This window comes from Macaca fascicularis, chromosome 15 (assembly GCF_037993035.2).
Source record: "Macaca fascicularis isolate 582-1 chromosome 15, T2T-MFA8v1.1".
NCBI classification, from domain to species: Eukaryota; Metazoa; Chordata; class Mammalia; order Primates; family Cercopithecidae; genus Macaca; species Macaca fascicularis.
In genome coordinates, this window is record NC_088389.1 from 71,485,853 (window position 1) to 71,508,165 (window position 22,313).

At 42.9% G+C, this 22,313-nt stretch overlaps 1 protein-coding gene across 4 annotated transcripts in view; it reads left to right on the plus strand.

The window, feature by feature from the left end:
• The window catches only part of MOB3B (MOB kinase activator 3B), a 202,616-nt gene that overhangs the window by 43,505 nt on the left and 136,798 nt on the right, over positions 1-22,313 (plus strand). The window contains exon 2 of one of the 4 annotated variants that reach the window (XM_074017358.1): positions 12,998-13,849. The exons of 2 other annotated variants lie outside the window; for them this stretch is intronic. The gene's annotated coding sequence lies outside the window, so the exon portion shown is untranslated. Of the gene's footprint in view, positions 1-12,997; positions 13,850-21,165; positions 21,504-22,313 lie in introns of those variants that run through there. One more of the 4 variants, XM_074017357.1, reaches the window with a different exon arrangement.

The window sequence follows — 22,313 nt, forward strand, 5'->3', positions numbered from 1 at the left end:
AGAAATACTGATTGAACAAATTATAGATTTTTGACTCTCTTTTGTAAAAAGTCTTGAATATTTCAGCTCAGTGAGTTTGCACTTATGTGGTTAGCAATAGTGTTGATGAGTTTTATACATACAGGACTTAACATTATTAGATAGTGTTTTGTTTCTGCCATTTTTTTCCTATTACAAAAGGAATATACTCTCAATGCCTTTAACTCAATAAACAGAAGATAACAAGGGGGAAAAAACCAATATCATGTTAATTCTGCTGTTGACATTTTGTAGAATTGTGTTTTAAAGAAGAGTAATTTTCCATGAGGGTAGAGTGGAGAGGGAAGAGAATGTAGGATGTAAAATCAGTTTGAGATGGTTCACACAAAAGTCGATATGAAAGTGGGATGTAAAGCAGGAGCCACTGGAGTGCAGAGAAAGGGGTTAATATTGGAGACATTCCAGAGACAGAATCAGTGGGATTTGCCCAAGGCAATGCTGACATTTGGGGCTTTGTGATTGGGAGACAGATGTAGCTCTTAACAGAAATAGTGGTGTTGGAGAGGCCTTGAGACCTGGAAAGGAAATAGGCTTTAGAGCCAGCAGAGGTGGGTTTCGGTTCTGGTTATGCAAGCAAGTCGCCTAACCTCAGTGAACCCATTTCCTTCCTCTGTGAAATGAGCTCCACAGTCCCTACCTTGCCAGGTTGTTGTTGGGTAAGTTACTTAACCTTTCTCAGCTTCTTTATCTGTTAAGATAGGAATAATAACAGTACTTACCTCATGGGTTGTTTCGAGGATTAAATGAGTTAATATTGTAGAATAAGTGATGTATAGAAGTATTTGCTATGATACTTGTTGTTATTGATATATTATCAATATATGGACTGGATGCCCTTGAGACATCCAGCTGAAACTATCCACCTGCCCACGGAAAATACTTGTCTCAAACTTGGATCCATGGTCTGTTTAAAACTGGCAAGGCCAATTTTCCAGGGTGGTTCATGTGTTGTCAGAGTTAAAGGCTGGGAGTCAAGTTTCCATTAACTGAGAGACAATGGTCACTGTACTACATGTCCCAGAGTCCCCTTCTAAAGTGGGTACCTCAACCTGACTGTGTGGATGTAGTTTACTAGCTGGTACCCTGGTGAGCCCATGCCTGGGTTTGATTGCCTGCAGAAAAAGCCTGAGGATGCATGGAATGCTGAGTTCTCAGGGCAGGGCAGAGGAGGCCGGGGGTAGGGGGGGTGATTTGTGCAAGCACCAAACCCACAGGGCAGGTGCAAGGCTCAGGAGGTGGGCAGACATGAAATGCACAGGAACAAGCAAACAGAAGGGAATTAGCCTGGGACCGCTACTCATGAAGGCTTTATGGTGGCTCTTTAATGAGGATAGGTTAAAGTGACTGCAAGGTTGAAGGCTAACAAAATATTTTCAAATTCTTTATGCTTTTTATTTAAAGTAAAAATAAATGTAAAATAATGCACTTCAGTTTGCTGTCTTCTTACTGCCTCCCACTCATCAGTTTTGCATAGTGAGAAATGTTCACTTGCCATGGCTTCTTGCCCCCGCCTGAGTTTTTTGTTCTGTTTTTAGCATAGGTCCATTATAACTGAAAGCAAAGAGTCCACCTTCTCAACTCCTCCCTGGCAAACAGGGGGCTGCTGTGGAAATGCTGGGAGACCTTGTTAGATCAGGGCCTTCTGTGATGGCTGTTTATTAGCTCTTCCCACTTTTCTCTGAATTAATGGGATCCTCTGAATGGGAGCCCTTAGAAAGACTCCTGATCACTTCTATTTTCAACTCACCCTTAGCTCCAGACAACTGTGAGAGGACCTGCATTTTCAGAAGAGCATACATTATGAAATGCAGGTAACAATTCTCACTTGGGGCATCCCTGCCCCTCAAAGATGCAGGAAGAACTTCGCCTGAACCCCAATGCTTGGCATCATAAGCTCGGTATGGGCCCTCACCCTGCCGTGGTACTCCTTAGTTGCTCTGTCACCTGGACTCAAAGCCTTATTTCCTGCAAGAAATCTAGTAGAAAGCAGCATTTTCCAGAATCTGTAGCTGTTTTGAAGATTTCATTCATGAAGGGTGAGCAGCAGCAAATGGACCACTCAGCTGTGACCCACCCTCTGCCATTTCCCCCTGTGTTGCTTCACATTCTATTAATGCCAGCTCTCTTTGCACCCTCCTGCTGTACATGGGACCAGGTCTTTTAGGATTTTCTGAGGCCTTAGGTCCTCTTCTGCCCACGAGCATACCAAACATATCAATGTGCACCCACACCTCACATTAAATATAGTTTTTGCAGCAAGCGATGAAAAGCACCTTTATAATTGGGCTTTTGAAATCATTTGACTGTAAGTATGTCATTCAATTTATGATTGGCTCTGTTTTCTAGGGAGCTATGCAGTCAAGAATTCTTAAAAAGGAAGACAGCTTAAGTTACCAATTGTTTTCATGCACAAGAAGATATTTTAAAAATATTTTGAAACAAAATGTTTTTGAAATATGTTAGATTTAACAATTAAAGAAGTACCATATATTTGTAGATATTTACTTAAATATTTGGTAATTGTCATGTTTATCTCTTTGTATTTTGGAGACAATAATCTCTTTTAAGCCCTCAAATATTTATGTGCACCTCTTAAAGATATTAAACTGTAAGCGCTGTAGCTATGTTTTCCAGTGGATAAGACAGGTTAGCAGGAGGCCTGTTCACAGGCAAGACACTCTGGGAAAAGAGTTCAGTCCTCATCCTGGCTTCATTTCTCTCCAGAAGCAGCCTTATCAGGCCAACCCGTTTTCCCCATGTGCCTTCTGATGAACACAATTTTCTTTGTCTCATTACACAAATGTTTTCAGAGTACAACTAAATTTAAAAACAGCCATATGATACATTCCTTATACAGGGATTTTTGTCAGGAACCTCAAGCAACTTTTAGAGAATGCTTCACTTGGAAAGGGTTTGGCTGGAAGTACAGATGGGGAGATGAAGACATCTGGGCAGGGGCACCAGCATGGGCCATGTGTGGAGGCAGGGACTGAGATGCAACTGAGCCAGGTCTGAAAAGCTTTGGAAGCCACACTGAACATTTCAGACCTTACCTCATAGGCTATGGGGAAGAACTGACATTTCAGGAACTGGCTCAAAGAGTAACTTAAGGTGAATATTGTGGATTTTTCTTTTTCTTTCTCTTCTTCCTCCCTTCATTCTTTTAGGCACAGAGCATTCCTTTTAACATTGCCGTTTTTCTTAATAGCTAGATAAGCCCAGGTATCCAATAAGCCCCCAGAGGAGACTTGGTGTAAGCAGAACTGATGGAACAAACATCCAGACATTATTATGAGTTTTGAGTGGCCAGTGGGGCTCCATGTGCTTTATGTTTGGATTATTCAATGTTTTTCCCATCCTTTAATGTTAGGTCTCTTCAGCCAAATGATAAGGTTGAACAGGGCGGAAATTACAGGGTGGGGATCACAGCGGTGTTTTAGCATAAGCCTTCACTTCCATTCATGTTTCAGTGGTTTGCAGGAGTTGTTTTTTTATTCCCCCTTTTCCTTTATGTTTTTGATTTTGCATTTTATTTACCGTGCTTTTTGTTCATTTGTTTTATTTTATCTCTTATCTTCCCTCCACTGGATTAATAGCATTTTATTTCCTTTTTTTCAGTGTTTGCTTTTTAAAAAAAAATTTGTGGCTGATGTTTAAAATTCTGATTTCCCATGAAACTCCGAGTTTCCAGGTTTTTGAAAGTTAACATATGTGACATTGGACTGTATTCCCACATGGCAACAGTCTGTAAGAACTACCTTCCTTACACAGGTACACTCTTACCAGTTTACCCCAGGCCCCACCATACTCTATTGTCTCGCTGACCCTGAGGAGACATCAGTTGTGGTTATTTGGGTTGTTGCTTTCCTATACCTGGCTGTTTACTCAGTTATGTGACCTGCTCTGCCCCGTAAGCATTTCAGTTTGTCATCATCTTTTAGCTGGAGCATTTAGTTGATTTGCATTTGTTATAATTAACTGTACCGATATATTTTAATCCATATCTGCTGGAGTCTTTTGTGCTGTTTGTTGCACAGTTCCTGTGTTTCTTCTCTCCTTTTTTGTCTTTTAACAGATGATCGGGTTCATTGTCTCACTGTTTTTTCTTCTGCACCACTCTGAAAGGCATACTGTCCGTTTTATTCTTTCCGAGGTTAGCCTAGTAATTATAGCATGCATCGTTAACTTACTAAATTCTAAAGTGATCAATATTTTTACCTTCCTTTGAATAACACCCTTCTGATTTATCCCTCCCCGCAATTCTTACGCTAGTCTTTTGAGTATTTTAAGTCTATATAATTTTGCAAACTCCACGAGGCATCGTTTCTTTTATTCTTTTATAGAGTCAGTGCTTGTATTGATTTACTTATATATTTATCATTTTCTGCCCTCTTTTTTTGTTGTTGTTGAGACGGAGTCTCGCTCTGTCGCCCAGGCTGGAGTGCAGTGGCCAGATTTCAGCTCACTGCAAGCTGCGCCTCCCGGGTTTACGCCATTCTCCTGCGTCAGCCTCCCAAGTAGCTGGGACTACAGGCGCCCGCCACCTCGCCTGGCTAGTTTTTTGTTTTGTTTTTTTTTTTTTTTTAAGTAGAGACGGGGTTTCACTGTGTTAGCCAGGATGGTCTCGATCTCCTGACCTCGTGATCCGCCCGTCTCGGCCTCCCAAAGTGCTGGGATTACAGGCTTGAGCCACCGCGCCCGGCCCATTTTCTGTCCTCTTAATTCTTTCTTATATTTTCTTACATCCTTACAAGTCCTTCTTTTTTTCATATTTTGTCTGTATATGTGTCATTTGAGTATTCTTTTTCCCCCTTTCCTTTCTTCTATTACTTTAGAAGTTACACAATTCTGCCTAAGCGCGGTGGCTCACGCCTGTAATCTCAGCACTTTGGGAGGCCGAGGCGGTCAGATCACAAGGTCAGGAGATCGACACCACCCTGGCTAACATTGTGAAACCCCGTCTCTGCTAAAAAAATGCAAAAAAATCAGCCGGGCGTGGTGGCGGGTGCCTGTAGTCCCAGCTACTCGGGAGGCTGAGGCAGGAGAATGGCGTGAACCTGGGAGGCGGAGGTTGCAGAGAGCCGAGATCGCGCCACTGCACTCCAGCCTGGGAGACAGAGAAAGACTCCGTCTCAAAAGAAAGAAAGAAAGAAAGAGAGAGAGAGAGAGAGAGAAAAGGAGGAAGGGAGGAAGGAAGGAAAGAATAAGCTGGGCATGGTGGCATGTGCCTGTAGTCCCAGTTACTTGAGAGGTTGAGGCAGGAGGCAGGGGTTGCAGTTGCAGCGAGCCGAGATTGCGCCATTTTCCAGCCTGGGGAAGAGAGCGAAACTCTGTCTCAAAGCGAAAAAAAAAGGTATGCATTCTATTTCTTCTCTCCCATTTCCTTCCTCGTTTCCCCTGAAAGTATTATATGAATAATATGAATGCTTAGCCTTTTTTTTTTAAAGAGACAGTGTCTTGCTCTGTTGCCCAGGCTGAAGTGCAGTAGTGCAATCATAGCTCACTGTTACCTTGAATTCCTGCCTCAAGCAATTCTCCTGCCTCAGCTTCTCAAGTAGCTAGGACTATAGATACGTACCACCACATCCAGCTAATTTTTAAAACTTTTTGTAGAGACTGGGTCTCACTATGTTGCCCAGGCTGGCCTTAAACTTCTGGCCTGAAGCAAACGTCCTGCCTTGGCCTCCCAAAGCGCGAGCTTAGCTTTTAAAAAGTTTTAAGTTATTCAAAATTGCTATTCCCCTATCACATAATGCAAGGGCCATAGAGTGCTTTAAGTGAATCACTCTTTCATATTATTGCTATCTGATGTTTTAGTTTCAAGTTGTTTATAATGCCTTTCCCTATTAATCTTAAAAAATTTTTTTGAGTAGTGGTGTTCATAAATATACTAACATGTTTATCTTCTTTGCTCATCATTGCTTATTTATCTTTTTCTTAGTTTCCTTCATAATGAAGTTATTATTCTTTAATATTTCTTTCAGCGAGGGTCTGTGAATTGGATAGTCTCTCTTTTTTGGTGTGAATATGTTTTTATTTCACCCTCTGTTTGAATATGTCTCCTAAAATTCATGTGCTGGAAACTTCATCCTCAATGCATCAGTGTTGAGAGGTGGGAACTTTAAGAGGTGATTAGGTCCTGAAGGTTCTGCCCTCACGAATGGATTAATGCCATTATCATGGGAGTGGGTTCATTGTAGTAGGAGTGGGTTTGTTATTCAAGGAAGGGGTTTCTTATAAAGGGTGAGTTTAGCCTCCTTTCGTCTCTCTCTTGCCCATGTGATGCCTTCTGCCACGATGTAACACAGTTAGAAAGCCCTCACTAGTTGCTGGTGCCTTGCTCTTGGACTTCCCAGCCTCCAGACCTGTGAGGAAATAACTTTCTGTTCTGTGTGAATTAGTCTGTTTTATTCAGTTATAGCAGCATAAAACAGGTTAAAATACCCCCATTTTTGAGCAGTAACTTAATTAGGTGTAGAATATTAGTTTGACAGGTTTTTTTATTACCACTTCAAATATGCCTCTGTATTATTGATGAAAAGTCCACCAACAATCTAATTGCCATTATTAAGTTTGTAATTTATCTTTTTCTCTCTGGTTGCTTGTATGACTTTTTCTTTGGCGCTGGTGTTCTGCCGTTTACCAGTCTGTGTGTGTGTGTGTGTGTGTGTGTGTGTGTGTGTATTTCTTTTTAATCCTGCTTGGGACTTGTAATTTTCCAAATCAAGAACATATGTATTGCTTTAATTCTATTAAATTCTCAGCCTTTATCATTTCAATATTGCCCCTCTCACATAAACTATTCCTTTTCCAGAACTTCAATTAAACGTGTTTTATTGCCCCAATTTACTCTCTGTGTTTATAACCTCTCTTTCACATTTTTTGATCCCCTTTTTTCTTTCTCTGCTCCATTCAGAACACTTCTTTAGACCCCTCTTTCATGATGCTCATTCTCTTTTCAGCTGTATCTAATATGCAATTTAACATGTTTGTCTCATCTTTAAGAATTCAAATTAGTTCTTTTTTTCAAAACTGCCCTTTCTTTGTTCATAAAGGATGGTTCTTATGGTTTTTATTCCTTCTTTTATGTTAAAAAATACATTTAAGCATAATTAGTTTATAGATCCTGTCAGATTATTCTCTTACTGTAAGTTCTTAGAGTGCCAATTCTTCTGCTTGTTGTGTACGTTGTGTACGTAGCTTCTCCATCTGACTGGCTTCATTCTTTTTGGGTTTGTTCAGCAGGAATTGCTTATTCTGAGGGACTCTTGTAGGTCCTGAGTTATGAAAATATTTCTACAGAACAATTTGAGCCTGCTTCTTCCCTGGTTCTGGGAACATTTTTATAGTGATCTATTAGCTCAAGATACATACACAGTCTAAACAATGTAAATTTGTGCAACACACTTGTGCATGACACAGGTTTGGTATTTTATTTAGTTTTTTTAATCAGATGCATTTTTTTTTCACCTTGATACTGGAGCATAATTCAGACTTACTTCCCCCTTCCCTGAGCTACTGGGAGCAGTGGTAGTTCTAGTCCTATTCTTATGTAGATGGATATTTTCAAGAATTCTGACTTGATGCAGTTATGTCAGTTCCAGTGTCTTACCTTTCATGAGCCTTGGGCCATGTCACCTGTCCTCAACTGGGCATCCCAACCCTAAACCCCTAAACAGCTGTATCCAGATTCAACCCCTCTCTGGGTGATAGTGGTATTTACTGTTATGCTTATTGCTTCAGCTTTGAATTCTGGCTTCATTTCTGGCCTGCATTAAGAAGAATAGTTATGTTTTACAGGTATATGAGGTACATTCTTGTGATGGCTGCAATGGCTTATATTTTGGAACTGAAAGAGGATCTGGGTAAATTCAGACTGACATTTTTAATGTAAATTAATTTACTCACAAACCATTTATTGGCCATCTATCATGTTCCTGGCTTTGTTATAGGTGCTGGGGCACAACAATAAATAACATTATGTCTTTGCCCCTGTATAGTTTACATTCTCATGGGAAAGACAAAAGAAACAATAAGTAAAACATATAGTAAAATCAGTTGGAGCGATGAAGAAAATTAAAGGAGGAGAATGGGAGAGAGAGGGACTGGTTTGGGTCATGTGCTTTATTAGGGTGGCAAAGGAAACCTCTCTGAGGAGTGACCTTTAAGCACAGGCTTACATGAAGTAATGAAGAATCATGCTAGTATCTGGGGTGTGAGTCCGTGTTCTCCGAGAAGCATTATACCAAGGCAGGATTAGCTATGCAAGAGATGTATTAAGGCAACTCCTGTGAGCAAGAGTGAGGTCAAGGGAAAAATGATAATGTGGGGCTCCTTGTTCAAAAATAACATTAAGAATTTCAAGATGGCTACAGAGGAGTATTCAACCAAACACAAAGCCCTTTTGAATGCCCTGACTGTGAGGTAAAATAGGAGTGAGCTGCTGGGAGCTTGGGAGATGCCTCTGATTGTGATGCAGGTCTGACCCCAGGTGAAGAAGAGGGGAGGGAGGAGGGTGAGTGGAAGCATCCTACAGGGCTGTGCTGTTCCAGGAGAGCCTGGCAAGGCCGTTCGGGAGTCTTTGAGCCCAGGCCACCTCTCAGGTGAGTTTTCATCTCACAGGAATAGGTTTGCGTCACTATGCCTGCCATGCTCAGTCACTGTCTAGGAGTAGCCTGTGAGAAATGTGGCTTTAGCACAAATACAGAGATGGATTTCAGAGCACAGCAGCTGTAACTCCTAGCCAGTAATACTCCTTGTAAGTTGGATGTCTACGAGGTACAGTCTCATGGCAGCCACACTGGGTAAAGAGCTTTTCAGGAAGAGGGGACAGTGATTGCAAAGGCAGTTGTTTTGGGGTTGAATTATGTTCCCCATCCCAAATTCATATGTAGAAGTCCTAACCTGCAATACCTTTGAGTGTGACCTTATTTGGAAATAGGGTTATTGCAGAAAATAATCAGTTAACAAGAGGTCATACTGGAGTTGGGTGAGCCTCTCATCTAGAGTGGCTGCTATCCTCATAAAAAGGGAAAATTTGGAGATAGACATATACACAGGAAGGATAACTTGCGAAGATGAAGGTAGAGATTGAGGTGCTAAGTCTACAAGCCAAGGAACACCGAAGATACCAAAAAAACCCATCAGAAACAAAGAGAGAAACATGGAACAGATTTCTCCCTAGTGCCTTCAGAGAAAGCATGGCCCTGTCAACACCTTGATTTCAGATTTCTTGTCTCCAAAACTGAGACAATACATTTCTATTATTTAAGCCACCTAGTTTCGGGTGCTTGGTTATGGCAGGCCTAGCAAACTAATACAGCCTTGAAGTGATAGGAGACTTGGCACGTTATAGAAACATCAGGGAGGCCACTGTGGATAAAGCAGATAAGTGAGGGAGAAAATCATAGGGGAGGGAGAGGTATCCAGGGGCCAGATCTGTAGATCATGACTTTGTAAACCAATATAGCAACATTGGTTTTTATTCTGAGCATGATGGGAAGCCTTTGTAGGGCTTGAAGAGGGCAGTGGCCTGATTTCACTTATATCTTTAAAGTACCACTCTGGCTCCTGTCTGGAAATATTAATAGATTGCAGAGGAACAGAAGTGGAGGCAGTGCAACCCGCCCAGTCCATGGCAGCTGTAAAGAGAGAGAATCTGGTGGTGTGGATGAGAGTAGTTGCAGTGGAGGGTGTGAGGAGTGTGGGATGTGTTGGCAATTTGAAGTAAATGATATACTTTCAAATGGATTAGACAGAGCAACTAGACAACTCGAATTGTTTTCTGAAATGAGAACAGTGGGTGAGGAGCTTATCTGGAGTTTACAGGAATGGATGTCGATATCTGCCATGTTTAAAAAGTCACATGTTGTTTTGCAATTTGCTTTTTCATTTTCATGAACTTCTTTTCATATCAGTACAGATATATTGACCTCACTGTGTTTTGAGGACTGCCCAATATTTCTTATATGGATATGCCATTCTTGATTATGCTAGTTATCTCTGAATGGACTTTTGGTTGTTTCCTTTTGTATGTGATTATAAACAATGAGGCTTAAATAGCCGTATGATTTATCTATTGCTTCATAACAGAATCCCCTCCAACACAGTGGTTTAAAAACAACAACGTTTATTATCTCACAGTTTTTGTGGGTCAGCAGGCAGAGTACAGCGTAACTGGGTTCTCCGGTTCAGGATCTCTCCCAAGGCTGAGGCTGCGGTTGTGTCAAGGTTTGACTGGGAAGGAGCTGCCTCTGAGCTTACTCAGTGGTTATTGGCAGAATTCAGATCCTGGTGGACTCTTGGCCTGAGGGCCTTTGCTCCTCACTGGCTGGATTTTTAGCTGGAAGGCACCTTCAGTTCCTTGCTCTGTGGGCATCTCAGGAGGAGAGCTCACAACATGGCAGCTGGCATCATCAAAGCGAGAGCAAGAGTGTGTGAGCAAGAGAGGTCACAGTCTTTTATAACCTAATCTCAGAAGAGTGCCCCGTCCCTTTTGCTGTATTCTGTTCACTAGAAGTGAGTCTCTGGGTCCAGCCTTCACTCAATCAGAGGATTATATAAGAGCATGGATGCCAGGAGACAGAGATCACTAGGAGCCACCTTGGAAATCTGCCTAGCACCATAGCCCAGTACATTTGTGTTTTGATAGATTGTTAAAGGTGGGTGTGCTGAGGGAAAAAGTACACATGTTTTAAAATTTCATGTATAACACTGGATTTCTTTTCAAAATCTTCATTCTAGATTTCAGAGTTATTTTGATGAGACTATTTGCTACTGCCTGAGAGGGAGAGGCTGTAGCTCCTCAAAAAGCCTTTGCCAGATTTTGTCATGAATGTCTCTTCCCTTCTTGAGTTTCTTTCTCTCACCCCTCCAAAACTTCCCAGAACAGGAAATAGCTATGTGTCTTGCAACAGGAATGATACGAAGGTTCTAACCAGCAGGCACTTGCATCGTGGCGACTATTCTAGGGTATGATGACCTGGATTCTGCCATTACAAAATGTCATTGCCTTCACTTGTGTGATGACGTGGGTAAGGTTTATTCAGCCAGCCTTGATGAGAGTAATTAAAAAGTAATCTCTGGTGTAAGGCGTCAGTTTGGGCCCATGATGTCTAGGGAAATTCCATTTGAATCATTTCTTCTAAATCCTCAGAACTCTGGCTTCTGGGAGGCCACACAGTAATGAGGTGTACATGTATTTCCTTATTAGTCAGAAAGAAACTTTACCTAAAAGGACCCTTTTGTGTTTACTAGATATGGTTGGAGGAAATATAAATTATTATCACTATTACTTTTTCTCCTTCCCATAGAAGGCTTTATAAAATTAAATACATCATAAACCTAGACTATGATAAAAATGAGATGGTGTAAATATCTGTGTGTCTTAGTTCAGGCTGCTATAACAAAATACCTTAGTCTGGGTAGCTTATAAACAACAGAAAATCTATTTCTCATAATTCTGGAAGCTGGAAATCCAAGATCAGGGTACCAGCATGATTGGGTTCTGGTGTGGGCCCTCTTGAGGGTAGAGAGCTTTCTGGGGTCCCTTTTATAATGGCTAATCTCACTCATTAGGGTAGAACCCTCATAACCAAATTATCTTCCAAAGCTCCCACCTTTTAATGCCATCACATTGGAGGTTAGAATTTGAACACATGCAGTCTATTGCTGTGTGGCTGCTATCAGATTAGATGCCCCAGTTGAAAGATTAGACTATCTTGGCAGCTTCCCAAATGCATGCCAAGGTGCCTTTCCCCTTCTGCTTGTGAGCAAGGTGGGGTGGATATGGAACTGGGGAGAGTGCATGACCTCTGATGAAGCTGAGGGAATGTCTTGATGGGGTCCATCACCAACATCCCCTGTTAGGGGCTAACCCCTTGGTTGGAGAAGGTACTAGATTCTTTTCCACACTGCCCCTTGCAGGTCCCTGTGTTGCCCCAGAGGCCCATGACCCTCCTTGATGTGGATTAGTTTAGGGACTAGCTCTCAGGGCAGCAGGTCCCTCTCTGCTTGTCCAGCTTGGATAGCCTCTCTTTCCTGGGCACTTTGAAGGCCAGGATCCTGCCTCCTGCCTCTGCCCTCCTGTGAGCCTGGTGCTCCAGGAGCGTGGCTCTCCAAACAGGGAGTGACTCCTCTGTGTCCCAGCACGACCCCACCCTCCCGCTTTGCCTGCCTCAAACACTGGGCAGGTTGTACTCACATTTCACAAGATAACTCCGCTAGATGAGAAAAACGTGTACTTTATTCAGGACAGCGAGCTCAGCTCTCTGGATTGCATTCCCTGCAGAAATGAGAATCCAAGTGTAGTGGCCTTTCAAAGCTGAAATAAATCAGGGCTCCTTGGCCATACTACCCTTGTCTGTCAGTTTTTGCCTTTTTCTAGAAGCCACGCGAGGTTAGGGAAGATTAAGGGAAAGCATATGAGGACCAGTTCATTGTGTAATCACTTAAAATCTCTGAGTCGGAATAGCTATGTGTGATTTAAAATATAAATGTTTGCAAGTGGTTTGTATCTTGATCATTTATGTTATGTAATGTAAAGATGTGCATTTGAGATGTACCAAAGTGATCTTTAGATGCTTCTTTTTTAAAATGACAGTCTTAACTTGTCTTTGTGGAACTCTGTATTTTTCGGTTTTCACCTATGTTAAGCCTTTCAATTTTTTTGTTGACTAAAGTTGGTAGAAGAAATGGTTATCAGAGTTTTTATAGACTCCTCCACCACCTTTTTCCAAATGGAATTTGAATCATCTGGTGCTTATATAAAATCAAGCACCGTTTAAACTCAGGGAGCTGGGTTTTTTTTTTTTTTTTTTTTCTTTTTTTTTCTTAGAATAAAGTGCAGTTTAAAGAGAATAGAGTGGGAGCTTTTACCAGACACCTGTTTTGGTCTCTTGCTGGGCTGATACTATTTTCCAAGGAATGGTGACTGTGTGTTTCTGTTTTTCCTCTTCAGATTTCTTAGACCAAAGAGAGGAAATCCACTGGAGGCTTACCTAACAAGACGTATTGATGAATGTAGAATCTTAAATGAAAAATAAGTCAGTGGATGTGGCTTCCTGGACTGTGAGCTTGGACCAAAAATAAAGCAAGCCCTCGCCGCAGGGGTTTGGCTCAGCCCCGCGCCTGCGGCAGACGTTGTTTTCCATGGCTTTGCTTGAGAAGTTCACTTCTCTGGGCAAAAGTTCCTGAGGCCTTTGGAGACTTTTAAAGGCTTTTTATTTTTTTCCCTGTAGCTTTTATTGTTTTTAAGAAAAGTGGTGTCACCCTTACTTGTCATTAAAAAAAAGTACTGTGGGAAAAACAAATAAACTACCCAAAGAATAAAACAAGAAAAACCAAAACAACTCCCCTAAATGAATGAAAAAATGTATACCCTTCACTCTTTTGCAAGATAACTATTTCCATGCAAGTTGGATTAGAAACTATGAGAAGATTTTTCTCTTTGATTTTTGGTTTCTTCTATTTTTAACATTTTTGGCAAGTCTACACATTGTGGTTACATAAAAACATCAGGATTAAGATATTTGGTATTTAAAAAGCACCCTTGGACTGGGGATGAGTCTTTCTGGCACAGCTGTGAGAGTGCTTGAATTCCTTTCATAAAATAATAGGTGTTAATGTCCAATCAACATAAGCTTTTTGGCCAGCTTCTCCCAGTGTCCCTCAAGAAGCCTCCTAAACATGTTCCTGCCCTCGTGAAAGGCCCATCTGTCTGCTTGGTGGCTGGAGGGAGGTGCCCTGCCTCAGGTGCCCCTCCTCAGGAGGGATGGCTCCTGCTGTCCCTCACACCCAGGATGTGGTCAAGGTTGGTCACTCTTTTCAAGAGTCATTGCCAATTACTGTGTGCCTACAGTGTGCCAGACCCGCTGCTAACCTCTCTTCACCTACTGTCTTAGTTGATCACCACAATTCTGCGAGGTATAACCCACTAAGAGTGTTTCAGGAGAGAGGGAACGTAGAAGCCTGTGGGATCTGCTTTTCAGGAGTTCCCTATCCAGAAGGAGGGAGACATATGTATATAAGTAAGTTCAAGAAAGCATGATGTTAGTGATAAGAATGAAAGCTAATGCATATTACAAACTTACCTTGTGCTTGCTGCTATATCGGATGCTTTATTTGGATAATGTCACTTAACTCTCATGGCAGCCCTATGAGGTGGCTATTTTATCTCCATTTTACAGAAATGGAAGAAGAGGAAGCTAATGTTGAGCAATGTGATATAGTAAACTCCAGAGCCCACACTCTAGAAATGGCAGATTTGGGAGTCAAACTCAGGCAGTCTGATCTCAGATCTATTTACTTAGCCACCAGTCTATACAACACAGTGACCAAGAGCCACAAAACACAGGGGTAGTTCATTGAACCAGCCTCTCCACAGGTGGTGTAGACCAGTAGGAGAAGGGCCACATTGTATATTCCCAATAATGATTCAGGTTAATTCTCCTTTCCCCCAAGGACTTTTTCTGCCATTCTTACTGCTGGAAATGCAGCTCTTCAGATGACCACTTTTCTATCCTGCCTATTCGCCTCAGGAAATGACTCTTGGCCCACAGACCACTGGATATGCCAGGCCGGGCGTGTCAGACTCCCTAGCTCAGGGAGTTCTTAAACCCTGGGGAGCAGCAGAGTCCACACATCCACTGGTGAGGGGTGGGAAGCTAGAGTCTGCATTTTAAACTTGCACCCTAGGTGCAAGTGATCTTGGTCTTTCTGCCATTTCCGAGTGTCCGCAGGAAACCCAGGGGAACTTACTAGTTGGTCAGTGGACAGATGGTTCAGGGTGAGAGGGGGTTGTATTTTTTCCTTCAGCAGCCACCACCTTCTACCAGATGCCCCAGAGCTCAAGAGGGGAAAAGTGAAAGAGAAAAAAACAAACAAAAAATAAAAGGCCAGGGGGAGGTGGTGCTAGGGGAAGAGTATAGAACTCAAGAATAGCAAGTCAAACCCATAAATATTTGCTGAGAAGCAAGGGTTCTAAATGAGTGCAGTAGGGATGGCAGAAACAAAGCCAAATTAGGGAAGGGTCAGGAGAGAAGAGAAGGGGAAGGGGTGGGCTGAACCTCCACCAGAGGTGGCAGCTTGTGTTTGAAGCCTGCTTTGATGGGCCCACAGGGCTAACAGATGGGTGTGTGGGCCCTGATTGTAGATGGGCCAGAAGTTGGGGGTGAACTGTGGGAATAACCAACAAATCAGACTGTTTAGGTACAAAGGAAGGGCTACAGATTCAGAGCTTTGGAGCAAAGGAGAGACAAGAGTCACTTCCTAACAGCATGGTAGGGAGGAGTCGCCTGGAGGCTGGAAGATTATGGCAGGCGGAAGGCAAAAGAAAGGGCAGGGGCAGGGATTTAGCCACTGACAAGTGCAGTCAGCATTAGGGGTCTGATGAGTTGTCCGACTGATCGAGTGAAACCTGAAAGTTCTCAGAGGTGTTTCAGTGGCTTTTGAGAGGAGCAGACACCCTGCCTCAGCTGCAGAAGAGATAAATAATTTTTATTTATTTTTATAAAATTGAGGTCCTGCATAGCATTTCATTTGGAGCAACAAAGGAGCTATATGACTTTAAAAGGCTTAAAAACCACCAGGAGTATGAATAATATCTATATCTACATCTCTCTATGTATCTAAAAAGACAGTTAAGTTGGGGTAGTTTTCTTTTTTTCTTTTAAGAGACAGGGTCTCACTCTGTGCCCTGGCTGTAATGCAGTGACATGATTATAGTTCATTGCGGCCTCGAACTCCTAGGCTCATGTGATCCTCCTCCTGCCTCAGCCTCCCAGATAGCTGGGACCATAGGTGTGTGCCACCGTGCCAGGCTAATTTTGTTTTGTTTTGTTGTGTTTTATTTTGTAGAGATGGCTGGGGGAGGGGGCAGGTGTTGCTTTGTTGCCCAGGCTGGTCTCTAATTCCTGTCTTCAAGTGATACTCCTGCCTTGGCTTCCCAAAGTGCTGAAATTCTAGGTGTCAGCTACCACGCCTGGCACGAAAAGGGAGGGGGGCAGTTTTGAAGGGCTATTAAGTGTCGGACTTGCTGAAGTATTTGAGAGATCCATTGCCTCGTGGAAAGAACACTGGCACGGAGGTTGAGGCTTTGTTTTCAGCCCCAGGTCTGTCCTAACTGTGAACCTTTACATATTTACTTCGGTTTTCTGGGCACTAGGTGTTTGTTTTTTGTTTTTAATAAATTAAGAGGCTCTATTGAATTAAGTGATTTTCAAAAGTTCTTCCTGCTCTACAGTCCTGTCAACCATGACCTTGCTATCAGGCCTCCTTAGCAGATGCACACGGAATGGGTAGCAGGATCAAAGTTCGAGGAAAATTAATGTCGTGGTGTTGTGTGGGATGATTGAGGGAGACAGGTTGGGGCCAGGATGCTGTCATTGAAGGGGACAAAGGCAACGAGAGTAGATGCAACAGTGACAGAAGCTTGGGCAAAGACAACAAAGTCACAGAAGTTGAGTTTGCACTGAAGGAGGTGAGATGATACATTTTTGTCTCGTATTAGAAAAAAAATTCCCAGCCAGGCACCGTGACTCATCCCTGTAATCCCAGCATCTAGGGAGGCTGAGGCAGGAGCATTGCTTGAGCCCAGGAGTTCAAGACCAGCCTGGGCAACATGGCAAGAACCCCATCTCTACAAAAAAAGAAAAATTCCCAAGTTGATTAGCTTGCTCTCTTCCCCATTATTTTTTCCTCCGAAGTATATTTTTAAAACTTATTTTTTAAGCAAAGCACAAAGGTAGAGGTCTTTGGGTGGTATTGCAAAGATCTTTACAAAGGTCTACCATGACTTTTTAAACATTGTTTTAAGTGAGTGGGCATGCTTCCAAAGGAGCTGACTTTTCACTGAATGCTAGAAAATGAAAACACGGGAGCTGTTTAGATTGGCCTGGGAAACATCATGTCCAGTAGCCACTGTTGATCTTTGCGTGAAGCAGTTCTGTTTTCTGAAAAGATTCCTTTTGTCCATTGTCTCATTATGATTATAAGAGCCTAGTCCTCTCAACCGGAGAAAGAACTGTTTATCTGTGTGGTATTTGATTAACAATTATTTAGATACACAGTTTAACCACAAAAAGTTACTGAGTTCCTGTTTCTACTGGGTCCTGTGTTAGGTACTAGGGATGCAATGAAGTCTAGAGTGTGCCCCCAGCCCTCATAAACTGATGGAGGGGCCAGACATGTGAGCAAAGAAATACAGCACAGTATGTGGTCCTGGGGCATTTGCATCAGAGATGTGCATGCGAGGTGTACACGATGACCAGCCATCCTGTCCTTCTTGCTCCTTCTTTTGGTAACTTGTTCCCTCTGCTTTACCAGGAGTTGAGGTTAAACCAGAGAGAAGTTGGAAGACATCGAGGTTGGGCCTTATCTGAGGGAGAGTAACCTTCTCTCCCTTATCTGAGTAGATAGAAAGTTTTTCAGTTCCCTGGAGAAAGCTCCTGATAATCATGTTCTCAGACAGTAGCCACATACAGGGGCATGGGATTGTCAGGCCTAAAGCTCACTGTCAACTGTGGGGGATTCAGAAGCACTTCACAGATGACGGGGGACTCTGTTCGGAGCATTCTCTCTCTCTGTGACTGCTGCTGAACAGTAACTGAACAAATGCGCGCAACGACTAGGTTTTCTTTCTTAGTTGAGAAATCTCTTGAGAAGGCTATGCATTTCTGATGTGTAGATATAGACTTTCTGCAGATGAGTAAGTTATGTCTTAAACAGAGTTCTTGTTGAACTAATGTCACAAAGCATTTCTGCTAACAAAAACAGCTAACTTTGCATAGCCAAGCCACTCTGCACAACTTAACAGTGTTAGTTCTCCAATAGAGTCCTAATAAACAAGTCACACCACTCTTCGCTCTATGGCTTCAAAGAAGTTGGTAATAACAATACAACAACAAAAACAAAAATCAACTTTGTTTCTTATGGAAACCAGACTGTTAACCTATGGGTCTGCTAACTCTAAATTCTGGATTTACCCACGCTTTCCCATGTAGCACTGGCGAGAGCAGGCCAACTCCATTCATAAGGGCAGAAAGTTGGGGAAGCAGCAGGTAGCACATTCCTTGAGAGCAGGCACTTCACAGGAGGAAAACAAGGTCAGGCTGAGCCAGCTGAGCATGTGCAGTTTGCCAATTAAGTGAATCCATCCCTCCACTTGCCCTGGGGCGATGTTAGTAAAGGGACAGAGAGAGGATAGTAGGATGCGTAGGGAAAATTCTTCCTCATTCAAACCACGAGTGGGGAAATGGTGCTTCCCTGAGGTGCCTCAAGATTTTACACTTTTTGAGGGTCAGGTGCTTAGGTCTTGTGGGGAAGAAGTCAAAGAAAGACCACATTATGGTTGGGACCCCTGTTGATCATGATACCACCTGAAACCTGATCATAGGAGAAATCCAGATTAATAAATTTAACACTTGACGTTGACCTATCTTTACTTATATTATCTCAATTATCCCCAGAACACACTGTGATATTAGTATTAGCACCCTAACAACAAAGAAAGAAATTAAAGCACAAAGAGAAAGCATTTAGCCCACAAGGGTAACTGGTCAAGGAGCAGAGCCTGGACTCAAATCTGCATCTTTCTGGCTCTAAAGATAGATCTCTTTTCAGTCTTTGAGGAGGACACATGGTTTGCAATTACATGTCTGACTCAATTTCATTTCCAACTTTTTTTTTTAACTTGTTATTGGCATGTTTGAGAGAAAAGAGTGGATAGAATCATTAATTATTTGTCTCAACTTTATCTCAGGGTTACCTGCTTTGTGTACCTGTTTTTCATTTAGAAAAATGAAAAACCACCCAGATAGATGGTTGTCTGTTCTCTCTTGAGAGTTTCTAGAAATGCAGCCTTAATCCTTCCAGCAGGATCTCTGGATTCTGATAACAGGAATGATATGGTTTGGCTATGTCGCCACCCAAATCTCAACTTGAATTTTATCTCCCCAGATTCCCACGTGTTATGGGAGGGACCCAGGGGGAGATAATTGAATCATGGCGGCTGGTCTTTCCCGTGCTATTCTTGTGATAGTGAATAAGTCTCATGAGATCTGATGGATTTATCAGGGGTTTCTGCTTTTGCTTCCTCCTCATTTTCTCTTACTGCCGCCATGTAAGAAGCGCCTTCTGCCTCCCACTATGATTCTGAGGCCTCCCCAGCCATGTGGAACTGTAAGTCCAATTAAACTCCTTTTTCTTCCCAGTTTCGGGTATGTTTTTATCAGCAGCATGAAAATGGACAAATATAATAAATTGGTACCAGTAGAGTGGGGGGCATTGCTGAAAAGATACCCGAAAATGCGGAAGTGACTTTGGAACTGGATAACAGGCAGAGGTTGGAACAGTTTGGAGGGTTCAGAAGACAGGAAAATGTGGGAAAGTTTGGAACCTCCTAAAGACTTGTTGAATGGCTTTGACAAAAATGCTGATAGTGATATGAACAATAAGGTCCAGGCCGAGGTGGTCTCAGATGGAATGAGGAACTTGTTGGGAACTGGAGCAAAGGTGACTCTTGTTATATTTTATCAAAGAGACTGGTGGCCCTGGAGATTTGTGGAACTTTGAACTTGAGAGAGATGATTTAGGGTACCTGGCAGAAGAAATGTCTAAGCAGCAAAGTTTTCAAAAGGTGACTTGGGTGCTGTTAAAAGCATTCTGTTTTAAAAGGGAAATAGAGCATAAAAGTTCAGAAAATTTGCAGCCTTATGATGCAGTAGAAAGGAAAAACCCATTTTTTAAGGAGGAATTCAAGCCAGCTGCATAAGGAGCAAGGAGCCTAATGTTAATCCCCAAGACCATTAGATACACAGTTTAACCACAAAAAGTTACTGAGTTCCTGTTTCTACTGGGTCCTGTGTTAGGTACTAGGGATGCAATGAAGTCTAGAATGATAGGGAAAATGTCTCCAGGCCATGTCAGAGACCTTCATGGTAGCCCATCCCATCACAGGCCCAGAGGCCCAGCAGGAAAAAGTGGTTTTGTGGGCCAGTCCCAGGATCCCCGTGCTGTATGCAGCCTAGGATCTTGGTGCCCTATGTCCCAGCCATTCCAGCTGTGGCTGAAAGGGCCAAGGTAGAGCTCAGGCTGTGGCTTCAGAAGGTGGAAGCCCCAGGCCTTGGCAGTTTCCACGTGGTGTTGAACCTGTGGGTGCACAGAAGTCAAGAATTGAGGTTTGGAAACCTCCTAGATTTCAGAAGATGTGTGGAAATGCCTGGATACTCAGGCAAAAGTTTGCTGCAGGGGTAGGGCCCTCATGGAAAACCTCTGCTTGGGCAATGCAGAAGGGAAATGTGGGGTTGGAGCCCCCACACAGACTCCCTGCTGGGGCACTGCCTAGTGGAGCTGTGAGAAGAGGGCCATCATCTTCCAGATTCAGAATGGTAGATCCACTGACAGCTTGCACTATGCGCCTGGAAAAGCCACAGACACTCAATGCTAGCCCGTGAAAGTAGCCAGGAGGGAGGCTGTACCCTGCAAAGCTACAGGGGTGGAGCTGCCCAAGATAATGGGAACCCACCTCTTGCATCAGCGTGACCTGGATGTCAGACCTGGAGTCAAAGGAGGTCATTTTGGAGCTTTAAAATTTGACTGCCCTCCAGCACTTTGGGAGGCCGAGGCAGGCAGATCACGAGGTCAGGAGATCGAGTCCATCCTGACTACCATGGTGAAATCCTGTTTCTACTAAAAATACAAAAAAAAATTAGCCAGGCATGGTGGTGGGCACCTGTAGTCCCAGCTACTCGGGAGGCTGAGTCAAGAGAATGGCTTCAACCCAGGAGGCGAAGGTTGCAGTGAGCCGAGATCGTGCCACTGCACTCCAGCCTGGGTGACAGAGCGAGACTCCGTCTCAAAAAATAAAAATAAAATTAAAAAAAATTTGACTACCTCGCTGGATTTCGGACTTGCATGGGCCCTGTAACCCCTTTGTTTTGGCCAATTTCTCCCATTTGGAACAGCTGTATTTATCCAATACCTGTACCCACATTGTGTCTAAGAATTAACTAGCTTGATGTTGACTTTACAGGCTTATAGGCGGAAGGGACTTGCTTTGTCTCAGATGAGACTTTGGACTATGGACTTTTGGGTTAATGCTGAAATGAGTTAAGACTTTGGGTGACTGTTGGGAAGGCATGATTGGTTTTGAAATGTGAGGACATGAGATTTGGAGGTCCAGGGGCAGAATGATATGGTTTGGCTGTGTCCACACCCAAATCCCAACTTGAATTATATCTCCCAGAATTCTCACATGCTGTGGCAGGGACCCAGTGGGAGATAACTGAATCATGGGGCCAGTCTTTCCCATCGTATTCTCGTGATAATGAATAAGTCTCACGAGATCTGATGGGTTTATCAGGGGGTTCTTTTTTTGCTTCTCCCTCATTTTTCTCTTGCTGTTGCCATGTAAGAAGTGTCTTCCACTTCCTGCCATGATTCTGAGGCCTCCCCAGCCATGTGGAACTGTAAGTTCAATTAAACCTCTTTTTGTTTCCAGTTTCAGATATGTCTTTATCAGCAGCATGAAAATGAACTAATATAAAAAATAACTTTTTAAACAGTTTAGAAAGTCATTTCTGTTATCAGAATACAGAGGTTGTAACTGGATTATAACCAGGAATGTAATGTGTTAAATGTAGAGCATTTATATGTTATTCTGAAAAGTGTTTGAGCGATTAGTGGGAGGGCACGGTGGATATAATTTTGAAATAATTTTCAAAATTATGAAATAAGCCATATTGCATTAGATTTATTATATGCAAAAAATACTCCCAGCACTTTGGGAGGCCAAGGTGGGCAGATCATGAGGTCAGGAGATCGAGACCATCCTGGCTAACACGGTGAAACGCCGTCTCTACTAAAAATACAAAAAATTTGCCGGACGTGGTGGCGGGCGCCTGTAGTCCCAGCTACTCGGGAGGCTGAGGCAGGAGAATGGCGTGAACCCAGGAGGCAGAGCTTGCAGTGAGCTGAGATTGCGCCACTGCACTCCAGCCTGGGTGACAGAGCGAGACTCCGTCTCAAAAAAAAAAATACTGGAACTCCCTCAAAATATTAGGGTAAGTGTGTTATAAATGTTGGGGAATATTGTTAACTCATTATCAAATCACTGGGGTTAATACTATTTCTTTTTGCCTGAGAATTAGAAGTCCACCCAAATTAAGCAAGAATGAAACATTTCATTTCTTTCTTTCCTGCTGTGCAGGGCCTCCATTGCCACCATGCCCCCCACCCCTACCACCTCCTGCCTATTTCTTATTCATAAACACACATTT